General features: G+C 37.0%; 1 pseudogene; it reads left to right on the plus strand.

The window, feature by feature from the left end:
• Nucleotides 1–407: 407 nt before the first annotated feature.
• Nucleotides 408–879, plus strand: LOC132515521 (ubiquitin-conjugating enzyme E2 variant 1-like; annotated as a pseudogene).
• The last annotated feature ends 6,362 nt before the right edge of the window (nt 880–7,241 follow it).

Consider the following 7,241-nt stretch of genomic DNA (forward strand, 5'->3'; position numbering starts at 1 on the left):
TATGCAAGTTGGATTTTAACTTGTAGGTAAGGAAACTGAAGATCATATGTCACATATTTGGATTATAAGTGATGCAGTTGGAGAAAACATTATTTGAGTCAAAGTCCATCTGATTCCAGAGCAAATGTTTATCCAGTACTTCACTACTTGACTCCCATACCATTCTCCTTCAGGAAATTTTGAAAAAGATTAAGAAACCAAAAAACCTCTTACCAACTGCTAAAACTGCATATCAGTTATGTTATTTTGTGACCACTGGCATCTAAATGTGACATGGCTAATCTTAGGAGTACCATCCAAGTTGTGGAATGGGTTAAACTAAGTGCTTTGGGTGGTCACAAACTCATTATTAAGTTTATACACTAGAAACAAATAGATTGGCTGGACTTTGAGGACATCGATGCAAGATGGCAGCCCCTACAAGTTCAAGAATAGAAGCCCCTCATGTTGGAAGAATTCAAAGAATACCAGAAAACAGTAGGAGATGGCACAGTTAGCTGGGGTCTAGAAGATGACACACATGACAAAAAATGGACAGGGATGCTAATTCGGCCTCCAAGAAAAATGTATGAAAACTGAATATTCAGCATAAAATAGAATGTGGACATAAATACTCAGAAGCACCTTCCCTTTGTGAGATTTATAACAATAATATGAATGGAGTTAATAGTTCTAATGGAGTGATGAACTCAAGAGCCTTATCTGCTAGCAAAATGGCAGAATTCCTATAGCATCAAAGTTGTCCTATAAGAGCTTTGGCACCTAAGAGTGTTGAAAGAACATATGAAACTCCCTCAGCCACACAAGCACCCCTCCCCCTCTATTCTATTTAAACTGTTTTCATTTCACAGCAGTAAATCTTCTAGATATGTCTTGTAGACCTTAAAGTTGTAGAAAGGAAACTCACATTCAAAGCAATTTATCTTAAGATCCTATAAGTGATACTAACTTATTGTTCATTTTAAATATATAAATTATGCTATAACACGTAATCCTGTCAAGTGTAACCACTAATCCATTTAGTTGAACTTTTGGATTAAGAAAATACATTTAAATTGATTTCCATTAGAACCGGTGGGTCATATCTAACTCAACTGAGAAAAGAGACATCACACAATCACTTTGTTGCTGATTATATGGCCTGGGGTCTCTGTGTTTTCTCCCATCACCTCCTCCTGCATCCCCTGCCTCTTTCCTCTCTTTTCCTCTCCAGGTTGGGTGGTTTTTTAGATGTTAAAATTTCAGGTCACAACCTGTGGGACTATTGTTGGGTGTATGAAGGTTCCTCTCTGTACCCCTGGTTTCTTTTATCTTTTTTTTTTTAAGTCTTAAACTATGCCTACCTTCCCAATTATAGTCTTTTCCCCACTGTCCTCCATTACTCTTGGTGGAAGTATATATTGTACTCCCTATGCTGCCCTCTGAAATTGGCCTTTGATGAGGAATTCAGGAATTTTCCCATATCATCTTTCCCACACATTAAATAAGGAGTGCTACTTTTTCTTTCCTTCTCCTCAAGTTCCTTTTTGTACTGTCACCACCCAGAACTTTTCTTGATACTTCTTAGCTTTGAGTAGACACCATCAGGTAAGGTTGGAAAGAGTCTCTGACCTCCCTCATTTAGTTTTGGAACCACATTTAATTACACTTCAACAGCCCCTGGGAAATGAGTATTAGGTCCTTAGCCCTGCCACTCTCTGCTGTCATCATTAGCTGATACATTTTTTTTTTTTTAGCTCAGACTTTGATATAATGAAAAAAATCATCACCAGTGTTATTCAGGTGTGCCAGCTCTTAAAGTCTTTGGTGGTTAAACTTGGATAAACCACATGAAGACACTTGTTAACACAAACAATCCCTCTGAATAAATTTTATTTTCCTGTAATTGCTTTTGCTTTTGAAAATTGTAGAAGTTTTACATTTTTAAGTTTTAAATTCTTCTTAAATTATGAAGTTTTAAATAACAGGTCTCTCATTTGGTCATCTTTGCAATTCATTTGTATCTAGTTTGGAATCTGACAACTGGAATGAAAAGAACCTTGAATTCAGTGCATGTTCTGTTTGTTATTATTCTCACCAGGGATTAAGAAAGAACCCAGTATGCATGACAGATTCCTGAAACTGGAGGGCTTGACTTCCTGGTAAATTGCTGCCACTCTCTTAGCCTCTCCATGTGTTCACTAACCCAGAAGTCTCTGAACCCTGCCCTTTTGGCTTTTATGGAGCCTTCATTAAATTGGCATGATTGATTAAATCATTGGTATTTTGTTATTAAGTCAATCTCCAGCTCCTTTTCCCTGTGGGTAAGAGGGGCAGTGGGGTTTGAACTGAAAGTTGCAACCCTCTAATCATATGGTTCCCCTGGCAGCCAGTCCAACATTTAGGGACTTTCCAAAAGTCACTTCTTTAGTATAAAGTCAGGTATGGTTGAAAGGGTCTTGTGAATAACAAAAGACACATTTATTGCTCTTATCACTTAGGAAATTCCAAAGGTTTTAGAAGTTCTCAGTCAGGAACTGGTATAAAGATGAAATATAGATTTCTTTATCATAAATCACAATATCATAACAATACTAGCTTTGTGCCAGGTTTATAATTTCTGTCAATCATTTATGATCAGATTCTTAAAATCAGAAATCCTCTACTTAGTGTTTAATTTTATAAATACTTGAAAATGATTTTTTTCATATAGGTGACTTTTGAACTTCTAGTTAAATAATTATATATATATACTAGTTAAATAATTTGAAATGTAGGTATAGTTTCTTTTTTTCTCTTTTTGTATTTGGCATTCTAAATATACCAAAATAAAATAATCCAGGAGATATTCAAGATGACGGAGAAGTAGGTGGATGTGGAGCTCATGCCTCCACAGATGCATCAGGAATGCATCTATAGATGCAACAGTTCTCACAGAACACTGGCTGAAAACAAGCAGAAGACCTTGGACACCAGAAAGGACTATAAAGATCCCTTCATAACTGGAAGGGAAGCATTTGAGGCTGTCAGAAGAGGGTGAAGTAGCAGATCTGGGGCAGACGGGACAGAGTGAGAAATACACAGACGGTCTTCACCACAGCCCTACATGTCCCAGACGGGGACGTGTGTTCACAGGCTACCCCTCCAAAAGCAGAGACAGTGAGAGGACGTGTGTGCACTGGTCTGCATGGGGAAGCAGTAGGGATGGAGCCCGGCACCACCTCCTGGTTCTCCCTCCAGGGAAACCAGGAAAACAAGAACTAGCAAGAGCTTGACAAATGCCTGGCTTTGAATTGGAGACCATTCACCTGACTATTGTTTCATTTTGGAAAATTCACTGAAAATAAGTAAGAAAAAAAAATACCTGAAAGAAAGAAAACAAAGAACAAAATACCCCAGAATTCCTAAAGAACAGGTCCTGGAACTCTGGCTGGGTGTCAGGCCTGAGTCTCTGAGGTCGGAGAGCCAAATTCAGGACATTGGTCCACCAGGGACCTCCCAGCCCCACGTAATATCAAATGGCGTAATGACTCCCAGAGATCTCCATCTCAATGCCAAGACCCAGGTCCACTCAATGACCAGCAAGCTACAGTGCAGGACACCCTATGCCAAACAACTAGAAAGACAGAAACACAAACTCACCCATTAGCAGAGAGCCTGCCTAAAATCATAATAAGTTCACAGACACCACAAAACACACTACTAGACGTGGTCCTGCCCACTGAAAGACAATAACCAGCCTCATCCACCAGAACACAGGCACCAGTCCCCTCCAGCAGGAAGCCTACACAACCCACTGAACCAAGTTACCCACTAGGGGCAGACACCAAAAACAAAGGGAACTACGAACCTGTAGCCTGCAAAACAGAGACCCAAAACACGGTAAGTTAAGCAAAATGAAAAGACAGAGAAATATACAGCAGATAAAGGAGCAAGGTAAAAACCCACCAAACCAAACAAATGAAGAGGAAATAGGCAGTCTACCTGAAAAAGAATTCAGAGTAATGATAGTAAAGATGATCCAAAATCTTGGAAATAGAATAGAGAAAATAAAAGAAACATTTAACAGGGACCTAGAAGAAATAAAAAGCAAATGAACAATGATGAACAACACAATAAATGAAATCAAAAATTCTCTATTAGGAATCAATAGCAGAATAACTGAGGCAGAAGAATGGATAAATGACCTGGAAGATAAATAGTGGAAATAAATACTACTATATTCGAATTATAGGGTTCTCAGTAGAGGAAGAGAAAAAAAAAGGGGACTGATATAATATTTGAAGAGATTATAGTTGAAAACTTCCCTAATATGGATAAAGAAATAGTTAAGTCCAGGAAGTTCAGAGAGTCCCATACAGGAAAAATCCAAAGAGAAACACACCAAGATACAAATTAATCAAACTATCAAAAATTAAAATAAAAAATATTAAAAGGAGCAAGGGAAAAGCAACAAATAACATATAGTGAAATCTCCATAAGGTTAACAGCTGATGTTTCAGCAGAAACTCGGTAAGCCAGAAGGAAGTGTCAGGACATATTGAAAGTGATGAAAGGGAAAAACCTACAACCAAGATAACTCTACCCAGCAAGGAGCTCATTCAGATTTGGTGGAGAAATTAAAACCCTTACAGACAAGCAAAAGTTAAGAGAATTCAGCACCACCAAACCAGCTTTACAGCAAATGCTAAAGGAACTTCTCTAGGCAGGAAACACAAGAGAAGGAAAAGACCTACAATAATAAACCCAAGACAATTAAGAAAATGGTATAGGAACATGCATATTGATAACTACCTAAAATGTAAATGGATTAAATGTTCCAACCAAATGACAGAGACTGGCTGAACGGATACAAAAACAAGACCCATACATATGCTGTCTACAAGAGAACCACTTCAGACCTAGGGACACGCACAGACTGAAAGTGAGGGGATGGAAAAAGATATTCCATGCAAATGGAAATAAAAAGAAAGCTGGAGTAGCAATTCTTGTATCAGACAAAATAGACTTTAAAATAAATACCATTACAAGAGACAAAGAAGAGCACTACATAATGATCAAGGGATCAACCCAAGGAGAAGATATAAAAATTGTAAATATTTATGGACCCAACATAGGAGCACCTCAATACATAAGGCAAATGTTAACAGCCGCAAAAGGGGAAATCAACAGTAACACAATCATAGTAGGGGTCTTTAACACCCCACTTTCACCAATGGACAGATCAACCAAAATGAAAATAAATAAGGAAACACAAACTTTAAATGATACATTAAACAAGATAGATTTACTTGATATTTATAGGACATTCCATCCAAAAACAGCAGATTACACTTTCTACTCAAGTGCTCATAGAACATTCTCCAGAATAATGATGTCTTGGGTCACAAATCAAACCTTGGTAAATTTAAGAAAATTGAAATCATATCAAGAATCTTTTCTGACCACAAAGCTATGACACTAGATATCAATTATAGGAAAAAATCTGTAAAAAGTACAAACAAATGGAGGCTAAACAATACACTACTAAATAACCAAGAGATCACAGAGGAAATCAAAAAATACCTAGAAACAAATGACAATGAAAACACGATGACCCAAAACCTATGGGATGCAGCAAAAGCAGTTCTAAGAGATAAGTTCAGAGAAATACAACCCTACCTCAAGAAACAAGAAACATCTCAAATAAACAACCTAACATTACACCTAAAGCAATTAGAGAAAGAAGAACCAAAAATCCCCAAAGTTAGCAGGAGGAAAGAAGTCATAAAGATTAGATCAGAAATAAATGAAAAATAAATGAAGGAAATGATAGCAAAGATCCATAAAACTAATAGCTGGTTCTGAGAAGATAAACAAAATTGATAAACCATTAGCCAGACTCATCAAGAAAAGAAAGGAGAAGACTTAACTGAATAGAATTGAAATGAAAAAGGAGAAGTAACAACTGACACTGCAGAAATAGAAAGGATCATGAGAGATTACTGCAAGCAACTATATGCCAATAAATTGGAAAACCTGGAAGAAATGGGAACATTCTTAGAAAATCACAACCTTCCGAGACTGAACAGGAAGAAACAGAAAATATAAACAGACTAATCACAAGCACTGAAATTGAAACTGTGATTAAAAATCCTCCAACAAACAAAAGCCCAGGACCAGATGGCTTCACAGATGAATTCTATCAAACATGTAGAGAAGAGCTAACACCTATCCTTCTCAAGCTCTTCCAAGATATAGCAGAGGTAGGAATACCCCCAAACTCGTTCTATGAGGCCACTCATCACCCTGATACCAAAACCAGACAAAGATGCCACAAAAAAAGGAAACAGTATCACTGATGAACATGGATGCAAAAATCCTCAACAAAATACTAGCAAACAGAATCCAACAGTGCATTAAAAGGATCATACACCATGATCAAGTGGGGTTTATCCCAGGAATGCAAGGATTCTTCAGTATACTCAAATCTGTCAATGTGAAAAAACATATTAAGAAATTGAAGGAGAAAAAACCATATGATTATCTCAATAGATGCAGAAAAAGCTTTTGACAAAATTCAACACCCATTTATGATAAAAACCCTCCAGAACATAGGCATAGAGGGAACTTACCTCAACATAATAAAGGCCATATGTGACAAACCTACCTCCCACATCGTTTTCAATGGTGAAAAATTGAAACCCTTTCCTCTAAGATCAGGAACAAGACAAGGTTGTCCACTCTCACCACTCTTATTCAACATAGTTTTGGAAGTTTTAGCCTCAGCAATCAGTGAAGAATAAGAAATAAAAGGAATCCAAATCAGAAAAGAAGTAAATTGTCACTGTTTGCAGATGACATAATACTATACATAGAGAATCCTAAAGATGTTACCAGAAAACTACTAGAGCTAATCAATGAATTTGGTAAAGTTGCAGGATACAAATTTAATGCACAGAAATCTCTTGCATTTGTATACACTAATGATGAAAAATCTGAAAGAGGAATCAAGGAAACACTCTCATTTACCATTGCAACAAAAAGAGTAAAATACCTAGGCATAAACCTACCTAAGGAGACAAAAGACCTCTATAGAGAAAACTGTAAGACACTGATGAATGCAAATAAAGAGGATACAAAGAGATGGAGAGATATACCATGTTCTTGTGTTGGAATAATCAACTTAGTGAAAATGACTATAATACTACCCAAAGCAATCTACAAATTCAATGGAATCCCTACCAAACTACCAATGGCATTTTTCACAGAACTAGAACAAA

Source organism: Lagenorhynchus albirostris, chromosome 2 (genome assembly GCF_949774975.1).
Source record: "Lagenorhynchus albirostris chromosome 2, mLagAlb1.1, whole genome shotgun sequence".
NCBI classification, from domain to species: domain Eukaryota; kingdom Metazoa; phylum Chordata; class Mammalia; order Artiodactyla; family Delphinidae; genus Lagenorhynchus; species Lagenorhynchus albirostris.